At 41.6% G+C, this 13,484-nt stretch overlaps 1 long non-coding RNA gene across 2 annotated transcripts; it reads right to left on the bottom strand.

The window, feature by feature from the left end:
- Nucleotides 1–3,863: 3,863 nt before the first annotated feature.
- On the bottom strand, nt 3,864–13,060 carry LOC311121562. 2 transcript variants are annotated; one of them, XR_014612302.1, is made up of 4 exons: nt 12,992–13,060; nt 9,942–10,190; nt 9,497–9,540; nt 3,864–9,287 (listed from the first exon to the last, which is right to left on the bottom strand). It is a non-coding gene; the product is annotated as an uncharacterized lncRNA (long non-coding RNA). The 2 variants fall into 2 exon arrangements; XR_014612303.1 differs by lacking the exon at nt 12,992–13,060 and having other exon boundaries at nt 9,942–10,195.
- Nucleotides 13,061–13,484: the final 424 nt, after the last annotated feature.

Genomic DNA, 13,484 nt, shown 5'->3' with positions numbered 1-13,484 from the left:
CAGCGTCCTCTATTGGACTGATGGACTTATGATTATTATTGTTCTCTGGTATACTGACGTTTACACCAATGTAATAATAATAATAATATGCCATTTAGCAGACGCTTTCATCCAAAGTGACTTACAGTCATTCGTGCATACATTTTTGTGTATGGGTGGTCCCGGGGGATCGAACCCACTACCTTGGCGTTATAAGCGCCGTGCTCTACCAGCTGAGCTACAGAGGACCACAATGTGATGTGTCTGCCGCCACCTACTGTACGGTTAGTAAACTGGAGAAAAAAATAAATGTCCATTGCGGAAAAGGGGAGGGGGTACAACGACATCAAACAAAATACCAAAATAGATCAATAAAAACTTCCCTTCAGTCACAGTCCAATCCAAATCACATCCCTACACAGTCTCATGGGCCTCGGGGGGGGATACATCTTCAGTCAGTATTCCCTGCAATGCTTCCACTGTTAATTCCTGAAAACCCCAAAACCTTTCAGCCCTACATACAATTATGTCCAGCTTCTTGACTTCTTGTTCTTTTGGGCAGTACAATGAATCACCTGCGCAAAAAACGCCACAACATCCACCTTCTTTACAATCAGTATCCCTCAACTGGTAAACGACATTCTGAATCTCAACAGGCTGCGGGGCATCCACGGCAAACGTGGCAGGTTAGGTGAATTAGCGTGGCAGGTTAGGAGACTGAGGTTAAGGTTAGGTGAATTAGCGTGGCAGGTTAGGAGACTGAGGTTAAGGTTAGGTGAATTAGCGTGGCAGGTTAGGAGACTGAGGTTAAGGTTAGGTGAATTAGCGTGGCAGGTTAGGAGACTGAGGTTAAGGTTAGGTGAATTAGCGTGGCAGGTTAGGAGACTGAGGTTAAGGTTAGGTGAATTAGCGTGGCAGGTTAGGAGACTGAGGTTAAGGTTAGGTGAATTAGCGTGGCAGGTTAGGAGACTGAGGTTAAGGTTAGGTGAATTAGCGTGGCAGGTTAGGAGACTGAGGTTAAGGTTAGGTGAATTAGCGTGGCAGGTTAGGAGACTGAGGTTAAGGTTAGGTGAATTAGCGTGGCAGGTTAGGAGACTGAGGTTAAGGTTAGGTGAATTAGCGTGGCAGGTTAGGAGACTGAGGTTAAGGTTAGGTGAATTAGCGTGGCAGGTTAGGAGACTGAGGTTAAGGTTAGGTGAATTAGCGTGGCAGGTTAGGAGACTGAGGTTAAGGTTAGGTGAATTAGCGTGGCAGGTTAGGAGACTGAGGTTAAGGTTAGGTGAATTAGCGTGGCAGGTTAGGAGACTGAGGTTAAGGTTAGGTGAATTAGCGTGGCAGGTTAGGAGACTGAGGTTAAGGTTAAGAAAAGGGTGAGGTTTAGTGACTTGTTTATATAGTAGGTTTGGATAACTAATGTGGCGGTTAGGAGACTGAGATTAAGGTTAGGAAAAGGGTTAGGTTTAGTGATTTGTTTATATAGTAGGTTTGGATAACTAATGTGGCGGTTAGGAGACTGAGATTAAGGTTAGGAAAAGGGTTAGGTTTAGCTACAATGCTACAGTTGTCAACAAATGTTGTCCCCGACGCAAAAGAAACGGGCACGGACCAAAGGGGAGCATCAATAGGTGTAACTTGATATCAAGATATACGGGGCGGCAGGTAGCTTAGTGGTTAAGAGCGTAGTGCCAGTAACCGAAAGGTCGCTGGTTCTAATCCCCGAGCCGACTAGGTGAAAAATCTGTCGATGTGCCCTTGAGCAAGGCACTTAACCCTAATTGCTCCTGTAAGTCGCTCTGGATAAGAGCGTCTGCTAAATGACTAAAATGTAAAAATGTAAAGAAACACCCGATATCAAAAAACGCTCCTAATTGCAGTCTGCAATTACACCCTTTTGGGATCAAGGGGCCAGGCTGGACTCATGCTTTCCACTGTGCTCAGAGGGCATTTTCGGTAGTGCAGTTTAGCTGAAGCACCGCCAAGAAAGACAATTCCCATTGACGGACATATAGAGAAGTCACATTTTGTATTTTAAAATAAGACAATAGTAGTCATCAAGTTTGTAAACAAAAACATCCATTGAATTATTCAAGTAATTGCCTTAGAGTCCAATTTTTTTACCATCACTCACAGCCAACGTTACTAACATTTTAGATTCATGCTGTGAGGTGGGAAAGCTTTTGCCACATGCAGATGCTGAAGGCAAAACACACGTCTTGACCTGGACCTGCTTGTGCATAATGTAGGTCAAGGAGCAGCCTCGTCTCATAGATTAAACATAACATAGTAAATGTACATCTGGGACTCTCGAAACAGTATGATATGTTACGTTGTTATGGTTACGTTGTTATGGTTATGTTGTTATGGTTACTTAATAAATGGAATTAGGTGGGGCTGTAATAGAGAGCTGACCCAGTTGAAAATATTGATGCCAGGGGATATTGTTGGTGACTGTGTGCTCCTGAAGTGCTGTGGCCCTGTGTGCTCTTTCATTAGTGTTGTGTTTTTATTCCTGGTCCCCTCCTACCTGAGCTCCATGAGGCCTGTGGGGCGTCGCAATGTTAGAATGATCCCAGTGTGGAGATGAAAACACCTGTGTGTTGCAAAGCCACATGTTCTGTCCTCTCTACTCTAGCCAGGTGTTTTAAATGTGGGTAATAGTAATACAGAGATAATGTAAAAACTACAGAGATAATGTAAAACTACAGAGATAATGTAAAACTACAGAGATAATGTACATTTCTTTTCTCTTTTCTTTTCATGTCATTATGTTTACCATTTCAGTTAAATCTGTAGTTTGAAGCATATACAGGACCCCTTGACTTTTTCCACATTTTGTTACGTTACAGCCTTATTCTAAAATGGACTAAATGCATTTTTTCCCTCATCAATTTACACACAATACCCCATAATGACAAAGCGAAAACAACAAAAGTACAAACTGAAATTACCTTATATACATAAGTATTCAGACCCTTTGCCATGAGACTGGGAATTGAACTCAGGTGCATCCTGTTTCCATTGATCATCATTGAGATGGTTCTACAACTTGATTAGAGTCCACCTGTGGTAGTAAATTCAATTGATTGGAAATTATTTGGAAAGGCACACACCTGTCTATATAAGGTCATACAGTTGACAGTGCATGTCAGAGCAAAAACCAAGCCATGAGGTCGAAGGAATTGTCAGTGGAGCTCCGAAACAGGATTGTGTCGAGGCACAGATCTGGGGAAGGGTACTTAAACATTTCTGCAGCATTGAAGGTCCCCAAGAAAAACTTGAGAAAACTCCAGGCACTCAGCCCATAAGAACCATTCATACTGTCAGATCTAATATGAAAGAACTGAATACAACCATAAGAACCATTCATACTGTCAGATCTAATATGGAAGAACTGAATACAACCATAAGAACCATTCATACTGTCAGATCTAATATGGAAGAACTGAATACAACCATAAGAACCATTCATACTGTCAGATCTAATATGGAAGAACTGAATACAATCATAAGAACCATTCATACTGTCAGATCTAATATGGAAGAACTGAATACAACCATAAGAACCATTCATACTGTCAGATCTAATATGGAAGAACTGAATACAACCATAAGAACCATTCATACTGTCAGATCTAATATGGAAGAACTGAATACAACCATAAGAACCATTCATACTGTCAGATCTAATATGGAAGAACTGAATACAACCATAAGAACCATTCATACTGTCAGATCTAATATGGAAGAACTGAATACAACCATAAGAACCATTCATACTGTCAGATCTAATATGGAAGAACTGAATACAACCATAAGAGCCATTCATACTGTCAGATCTAATAAGAACTGAATACAAAAGAGAAGGAAAGGGTGACCAGTACAAATTCATGTACAAACTTTTATTTTTCATTGGCAGATCAATGAAGTTCACTTGAATGCAGTTTTATCCAAACACATTAATTATCAGTAACTAAAACAACAAGTTGTAAAATACTATTTAATAAACACATGTCATCGTTTTTATAGCCTGTGTATCATTAAACAAAGTTGTTTACAGTTTTTTTCAATTGTTTACACACTAAAATTAAAACTTTCCCACAATTAGCAAAACCTTACACTCAAGGAGCAAAACACAGGCCTAGATTTGCACAACTGTAAGCACATTGTCAGCTTCACACTTTTTGCAAAACACTAAAACACACTTGTATGCATTTGAGACACAGAAATGTATCATGATGTCATTTCCTATGCAATTTCAAAGCAAAGGCTTTCAAATGAACCAATTGGTTAAACACAGCCACCAGGTGTGCACACACACTGGTGCTTAATTGTAGACACACCAATCAGGTTTAAGCACTATAAAAAAGGCAACAGGTAAGTTCACCTGTCTTCCAAAACCAATGGACGGTGTCAGAGGAAGACCTGGAGGAGGGGTAGGACATGCACAAAGAAGAAGACAACCAAATCTATTTAAACGAAATTCGTGCTACAATTGTGGACCCATGTAATAAACCACGGACTAACACTGAGGGGGGCTGGACTGAGAGTACAGTCTAACCTCAGCAGGTACACGGTGGCATCAATAGTTCGGACATTTCGTCAAGAGCACAGGTGAGAAACGTATCTTCTGTCAACAGAAAATCCATTGCATGTACTATTATCAACAGTTTTGGTATCTATTCCTCTATCATTTTACAGTTAGCTACATGTATTTTGTTTGGCCAACATAGGATTGAACGTCGAGAACACCAAGGAGGGAGGGGCCCCATATTCACACAGAAGCAAGAGAGAGAGAGAGAGATCATAAACCTTGGTTTTGGCCAATAATGCAATCAGACTTAGAGATATTCAAGCCCATATTGTCAATGATCACCGAATGTTCAATAATGTCCAACAGGTCTCTCTGTCAACAATAGCCCGTATCCTTAAAAAACTTCAAGTTCTGATGAAACAACTGTATAAAAGTGCCATTTGAAAGAAATTCAGACAGGGTGAAAGGCCTGCGGCGTGAATATGTGGTGGTACGTTTTGTTCACTGACTGTAGTATTCTGTACTGCACACACAACCTTTTTACTGTACATGTAATTTTACTGTATAGCAGACCTACAGTAAATTGATCTACACAATGAACTTTTGCTGTATTTCAGAGAGTTTTGCAAATGGATGCAGAGGAAGTCCCGCATGAGTTTATACAGTGGGGGGGGAAAAAGTATTTAGTCAGCCACCAATTGTGCAAGTTCTCCCACTTAAAAAGATGAGAGAGGCCTGTAATTTTCATCATAGGTACCTTCCATCAGCAAGGGCATTGAAGATGAAACGTGGCTGGGTCTTTCAGCATGACAATGATCCCAAACACACCGCCAGGGCAACAAAGGAGTGGCTTCGTAAGAAGCATTTCAAGGTCCTGGAGTGGCCTAGCCAGTCTCCAGATCTCAACCCCATAGAAAATCTTTGGGAGGGAGTTGAAAGTCTGTGTTGCCCAGCGACATCCCCCAAAACATCACAAAATAGCAGCAAGTGTGTGAAAACCTTGTGAAGACAGAAAACGTTTGACCTGTGTCATTGCCAACAAAGGGTATAACTAAGTATTGAGAAACTTTTGTTATTGACCAAACACTTATTTTCCACCATAATTTGCAAATAAATTCATTAAAAATCCTACAATGTGATTTTCTGGAGAGAAAAAAAATCTCATTTTGTCTGTCATAGTTGACGTGTACCTATGATGAAAATTACAGGCCTCTCTCATATTTTTAAGTGGGAGAACTTGAACAATTGGTGGCTGACTAAATACTTTTTTCCCCCCACTGTCTACATTGAGGCTGGATTTAACCTGACAACAGTGAGAAGAAGGGGAAGAAACATCATTGGCTATTGTCAATGTACCAGGGCAACGTGGGGGTAACATTACCCTTTGTGCTGCCATTTCACATAATGGGGTCCTCCACCGCCATGCCAACTTGGGTCCTTAAAAACACTGACCTCATTCTTACATTTTTAGACAGATTACACAATATTATCAGAGCAGCAAACCAAAGGGACCAGATGCAATACGTTGTCGTCTGGGACAATGTAGCTTTCCATCATTCTGCTCTGGTCCAAAACTGGTTTCATCAACACCCACAATTTACAGTTCAATACCTTCCACCATACTCCCCCCTTCCTAAACCCCATCGAGGAGTTCTTCTCAGCATGGCGGTGGAAGGTTTATGATCTCCGGCCCTATGTCCAGATGGCCCTCATTCAATCTATGGTGGAAGCATGTGATCAAATTGAAACAGCATCCATACAAGGGTGGATTCATCACTCCAAAAGATTCTTCCCACGTTGCCTTGCAAATGAAAATATAGCCTGTGATGTTGACGAGGCCCTGTGGCCAGATCCAGCTAGGCGGAGAGATGTTTAGCTTATTTTTCTTTTTTTATTCGGTACTGAACTGGATATGTAATTTATGTTACAGTATTACTGTAAGCTTACAGTGCAATGGTACGTTCAGTAATCCTGTATGAAAACTGGCAAATGTTTTGTTGAAATGTTCAGTATTGACTGACTTGAGTACATGAAAATAAATACATATTTTCATTAGTCTGCACAATTGGGGGTCATGTGGTGTTGGTGAATTAATTTTTACACATTCTCTGTGTAAATGCTAAAACTGTTTTAAGGTTGAGCGCAGGAGTGTTTAACTGATTCAAACAGAATCAGACCATATGATGGTTGGGATTTATGTTATGACATCACAATAAGGTTTTTAGAAAACATTGTATAGTTTTGACAACAGCGTTCCATTTTGCAAATGATCTGAGGTGTTGTGCTACTTTGGTGTAGTGTTGTGCTCATTGTGTGAAGGGGTTTGAAAAACCGGGCCCTGTTTTCAAAATTGTGCTTAAGCAATTGAAAAAAAAACTGTAATAGCTAAAATAATCCACCCAAACTAATGGTGAAAACTGATCATCACACCATCTCTGTCTGATACATGTTGTGTCTACTAGCTCATTCCAACAGAATACTGCAGAGGGACAACTTGGTCTCAGAGCAAAACGTATTATGTTACAAAAAAAAATCAGTGACACTCCATTTAGTATGTTATGTTACATTACATTGGCCTACCAATGTAATACATGTCATATAATATAAAGTGAAATAAAATATAAACGCAACATGTAAAGTTTTGTTTCATGAGCTGAAATAAAAAAATCCCAGAAATGTACCATATGCGAAAAAAGCTTATTTCTCTCAAATGTTGTGCACAAATTTGTTTACATCCTGTTTAGTGAGCATTTCAGCCTTTGTCAAGATAATCCATCCAACTGACAGGTGTGGTATATCAAGAAGCTGATTAAACAGCATGATCATTACACAGGTGCACCTTGTGCTGGGGACATTAAAAGGCCACACAACACAATGTCACAGATGTTTCAAGTTTTGAGGGAGTGTGCAATTGTCATGATGACTGCAGGAATGTCCACCAGAGCTGTTGCCAGAGAATTCAATATTTATTTCTCTACCATAAGCCACCTTCAACGTCGTTTTAGAGAATTTGGCAGTACGTCCAACCGGCCTCACAACCGCAGACCACATGTAACCACGTCAGCCCAGGACCTCCACATCCGGCTACTTCACCTGCAGGATTGTCTGAGGGGAAGGGGGGCGGGGTGCTGAGTAGTATTTCTGTCTGTAATAAAGACCTTTTGTGGGGAAAAACTCATTCTGATTGGCTGGGCCAAGTGGGTGGGCCTATGACCTCCCAGGCCCACCCATGGCTGCGCCCCTGGCCAGTCATATGAAATCCATAGATCAGGGCCTAATTTATTTATTTCAATTGACAGATTTCCTTATATGAACTGTAACTCAGCAAAATCTTGGAAATTGTTGCATTTCTATTTTTGTTCAGTATAATACGACTTGTAGGACATATCGTATGTTACAAATTAAAATGTGTATGTTCTGTTACGCATTGCTATTCATACAATATGTTACGAACTTGTAATATGTTATGGATTCCAATGTGTTGTTGCTAACTTTAGCTAGGTTAGGGGTTTAAGGTAGGGTTAAATGGGGTTAGGGGAAGGGTTAGCTAACATGCTAAGTAGTTGCATGCTAAGCTAACATGCTAAGTAATAGCTAAAAAGTAGTAAGTAGTTGCAAAGTTGCTAATTAGCTAAAATGCTAAAGTCCTCCGTGATGAGATTCTCCCCACAGACAGAGTCAGACCAGGCTGAGAGGGAAGCAGTACCACCCAGTCAACTTGCAGACTATAGTGTTTGTTTTCTAAATGAGAAGCCTCACAGAGGGTATTCAACACTAAGGGCAAATCCAAGGTCATCTCAATATCATTACAGTAGAAGCTATCAAAACTGACAAGGTGCACACTGATCAGTAAAGAGAGGCTAACATTCTATAACGTTCCCGTTCCTCTGCACAGTTCCCTCACAGTGAGAAACAATAGGATTACAATAGTGTTCTACGCTTTCTTTATTTGATCCAATTCAACGTTACAACTTATTTTATGAGATGAGAATTAAGTGATGGAGTGACTAATCTTAGCAGGTCTTAGAGAACTGATGTGGCTTTTCTACTTGATGTAGACGTTGGTGTGTTTTTAAGTTGCTCTGGTAAGAGAAACTCCTCCCACAGTCAGAGCAGGAGTACGGCTTCTCTCCTGTGTGTGATCTCTGATGAACTTTTAGCTCAGTTGATGTTTTGAAGCATTTTACACAGTCAGAACAGTAGTAATGATTCTCTCCTGTGTGTGCTCTATGATGTAGTTTTAGCTCAGTTGATGTTTTGAAGCATTTTACACAGTCAGAGCAGACGAAAGGCTTCTCTCCTGTATGTATACGTTCATGTGATTTTAAATTATCAGATCGGGAGAAACTTTTTCCACAGTCAGAGCAGTAGTAAGGCTTCTCTCCTGTATGCATACGTTCATGTGATTTTAAGGTTTCCGATCGGGAGAAACTCTTCCCACAATCAGAGCAGGAGTAAGGCTTCTCTCCTGTATGTATTTGTTGGTGTGCTTTTAAGCTGCTCTTTTGAGAGAAACTATCCCCACAGTCAGAGCAGTAGAAAGGCTTCTCTCCTGTATGTATGCGCTCATGTGTTTTTAAGGTATACAATCGGGAGAAACTCTTCCCACAGTCAGAGCAGGAGTAAAGCTTCTCTCCTGTGTGTATTTTTAGGTGTCTTTTTAGCTTTGATAGAATTGAGAAACTCTCCTCACAATGTGGGCAGTGGTGAGACCTCTGAGCTCTGTGATCTTCCTGCTGTTGTTCTCTGGATGTAGAGAATGTCTCAACATGGTCTCCTGTGTGAACAACATCAGAAGAACCAGTCAGTTGGTGCGATATACATGTCAATCAAATGTATTTTACGAAGCCCATTTTTACATCAGCAGTTGTCACAAAGTGCTTTACAGAAACCCAGCATAAAACCCCAAAAGAGCAAGCAATGCAGATGTAGAAGCACAGTGGCCACGAAAAACTCCCTAGAAAGGTAGCAACCTCGGAAACAAACCTAAAGAGGAACCAGGCTCTGAGGGGTGGCAAGTCCTCTTCTGGCTGTACCATAAGACATATGAATTAATATAATACGTAGGCTGTACAATTACAAAAGGGGATTAAAACTATTCTAAAACTGGGTAGAAGTCAAGAACTAAAAAGGGGGAAAAGTTGTCAAAATGATGAGCCATATCATCCTCCACTGACTATCATAAGGGTTAGTAACTACACAGACTCAGTTCATAGAACTTTAAAACACTGGCAGTTTGTCTACTTCGCTTCTTTAGTCTACTCTCTGATCACTCCAGATAGCCCAGTGAATAAAACACATGGTGGCAATACTGGTGTCAAACCATGCAAGTCTCAGTAGCATTAAATAACATCTACCTTCTCATTGAAACAGTTTCATGCAGAGTGGGATGTTGGAACGAACAACGAACTTAGATAGAACCTGCTCTTACCATGAGAAACAGATTTCCCAATCTTCTCCTCCTCTTCTTCATCTTTAATGATGACGTTCAGCTCCAGTGTTTGACTGCAGTCTTCCAGCTTCACTGATGCCATCTCTGGATCCTGCAGTGCAAACTGGGCTCCACTGTCACAATCAGGACCCAGTGACTGTAGGTTTGGACTCAGTGTGGAAGGAGAGAGGCAGGCTGGGTTTGTCCTCACTGTTGATGTTACCGGCGTCAGACCTAATTCTTGTCGTCCTGTAGTAATAATGAGAAACGGACACTAAAGTTATTGTCTTGACAGTTCTGGAACTTTCTGTATTCTCAAAAAATATATTCAATTTTTATTGTTAATTTATCTAATTTCCATATATCAGGTAACTAATCATTGACAACAAAACATTCATTCATTTACATTAGACAAGTGCACACTTTAAATTATGCAACGTACGTGCACTTAAATTCACATGAATGCATAAATGACTCCCAAACCATTTAGTACAAGGTTGCAGTTTGTTCTAGGCAGCACTATGTTCCATTTTCCTGAATAACCTTTTTTTTCTCTTCACTGTATTATTTAGCGTTGAGCGATTAATTCCGTTTTTTGTTGTTATTAAACAACGAATTGACTTGTCGGTTCAATTACTTGAATTCCATTTGGTTCGGCACTAGTATTATGGATTACAAAGGGAAACCCAGCCGAGAGCTGCCCAATGACGCGAGCCTACCAGATAAGCTAAATGCCTTAAATATGCTCGCTTCGAAGCAGCCAACACTGAACCATGAGTGAAAGCACCAGCTGTTCAGGACGACTGTATGATCACGCTCTCCGTAGCCTTTAAACAGTCAGACCTTTAAACAAGTTAACATTCACAAGGCTGCCGGGCCAGACGGATTATCATGACACGTACTCTGAGCATGTGCTGTCCAGCTGGCAAGTGTCTTCAGTGACATTTTCAACCTCTCCCTGACCCAGTCTGTATACCTGCATGTTTCAAGCAGACCACCATAGTCCCTGTGCCCATGAACACCAAGGTAACCTGTTTAATTGACTACTGCCCCGTAGAACTCACATCTGCAGCCATGAAATGCTTTGAAAGGTTGGTCATGGCTCACATCAACACCATCATCCCAGAAACCCACTCCAATTAGTCTACAGCCCGAACAGCCCCACAGATGACGTAATCTCTATTGCACTATCTGGACTAAAGGCACACCCACGTAAGAATGTTGTTCATTGACTACAGCTCAGCGTTCAACACCATAGTGCCCTCCAAGCTCATCACTAAGTTAAGGACCCTGGGACTGAACACCTCCCTCTGCAACTGGCTCCTGGACTTCCTGATGAGCCGCCCCCAGGTGGTGAGGGTAGGCAACAACACATCCTCCACGCTGACCTTTAACACGGGGCCTCTCAGGGGCGCATGCTCCTATACTTCCTGTTCACCCACGACTACGTGGCTGCGCACGACTTCAACACCATCATTAAGTTTGCTGACGGTGGTAGGCCTGATCACCGACGACATGGGCAAGACTCAGGAGCTTATCGAGGACTACAGGAAACGGAGGGCAGAACACGCCCCCCCATTCACATTGACGGGGGTATAGTGGAGCGGGTCGAGAGCTTCAAGTTCCTCAGTGTCCACGTCACTAAGGACCTATCATGGTCCAAACACACCAACAGTCGTGAAGAGGGCATGACAACGCCTCTTCCCCCTCAGGAGGCTGACAAGTTTTGGCATGGGCACTCAGATCCTCAAAAAGTTATCCAGCTGCACCATTGAGAGCATCTTGACTGGCTGCATCACCGCTTGGTATGGCAACTGATCGGCATTCGAGTGCAAGGCGCTACAGAGGGTAGTGCGTACGGCCCAGTAATTCACTGGAGCCGAACTCCCTGTCATCCAGGACCTCTATACCAGGCGGTGTCAGAGGATGGCCCTAAAAATTGTCAAATAATCCAGCCAACCAAGTCATAGATTGTTGTCTCTACTACAACAAGGCAAGCGGTACCGGAGCGCCAAGTCTGGGACCAAAAGGCTCCTGAACAATTTGTAACCCAAGCCATAAGACTGCTGAACAGTTAATAAAATGGCTACCTGGACTATTTACATTGAACCCCTTTTTATTATTTATCTAAAATGTTTTGCACTGACTCTATGCACACTTCCTGCTCCACACAAACTACACTGACACTCAACACACACACACACGCATATTGACGCCACAAACACACATAAGCTGCTGCTACTCTGTTTATTATATATCCTGATTACCTAGTCACATTTCACCCTACCTACATGTACATACTGTATTACCTCAATTAACACTGCAGATTAATACTATATTACCTTAATTACCCCTGAACATTGACTCGGTACTGGTACTCCTTGTATATAGCCTCGTTGTTTTTTATGTGCTACTATTTACTTTTGAATGTATCAAATATTTGTCTTTGATTATTTTAACTATGCATTATTGGTAATGGGCTCGTAAGTAGGCATTTCACTGTAAAGTCTACACGTAGTATTTGTCGCGTATGACCAATAAAATGTGATTTCGCTCGCAAAAAACAATATTATTTCCCATTCACACCATAGTATCAAATGTAGATAAGATAGAAACAACTGAATGTGTCTGAATATTACTACACATGTAGAAAACTGCTAATCATTACATTCAGCTTCAAAACAGTTGGTCGACCGTGACATTTTCTCTCTGCACCGACACTGTTCTCACTGAAGTCCGTTGACGCTGACCGAGAGGCGCCGCCATTTTATCGTTAAAAACAATGTACCCAAAAAAACAATAACATGTAAAACCAATTCAGAAATCTCAAATAAATGGATTCTTTATGAATTTATCTTGACTAAATAATGTTTCATTCCCTCAGAAACCCAGTCTCCAGCGATGTGACTTATCACGTTCTTTACTCGGTTTGACACAAACATAACACATAAAACCTTCACCAAGCGTGATAATACCTTGACGGATTTGTTAACTAGCATGTTATGACATGTTCTTTCGATATTAGAAAGTTTAAACGCGCTATTACATACCTGTAGTAATACATTTGAAACGGACACCAAAGCTATCGTCTTCACAGCACAGTTCTACTGATCTTCTTCTTCAAGGTTTTATGGCAGAGTTGGACTATTGCCGCCACCTACTGTTTGAATGTTAAATGACGAGGCAGAGGCATTGATGCGAGTAACCAGTCTTGTTCAGTATATTACAATACATCCGGGTATCTCAAGTACACCGGTAAAACACTGGAGTTGCAGTAATGAACATTTACCAACAGATGGCATCATTGTGCCATCTTCCACCCATAACATCTACAGCGGCCTCTTTCTGTTCCCTCCTTCCACCTGCTGGTCACACAGCGCAAGACAGACGGACTGGAGCTGCGGTCGGAGTCGTCGTTAGGCTGCTTCCAACGGCTGCCTCCCTGGTCAGCTCTATTGACCTGGAGCAGGTTGTCTGGCCCAATTCATGATACTCCTCCCCTCTATATAGACTAGACACATGTCGAAATCGTTTACATTTCTC

Source organism: Coregonus lavaretus (assembly GCF_964263955.1).
Source record: "Coregonus lavaretus genome assembly, contig: HAP1_SCAFFOLD_90, whole genome shotgun sequence".
In the NCBI taxonomy this organism is placed as follows: domain Eukaryota; kingdom Metazoa; phylum Chordata; class Actinopteri; order Salmoniformes; family Salmonidae; genus Coregonus; species Coregonus lavaretus.
This window is presented reverse-complemented; position numbering and strand designations above follow the sequence as displayed.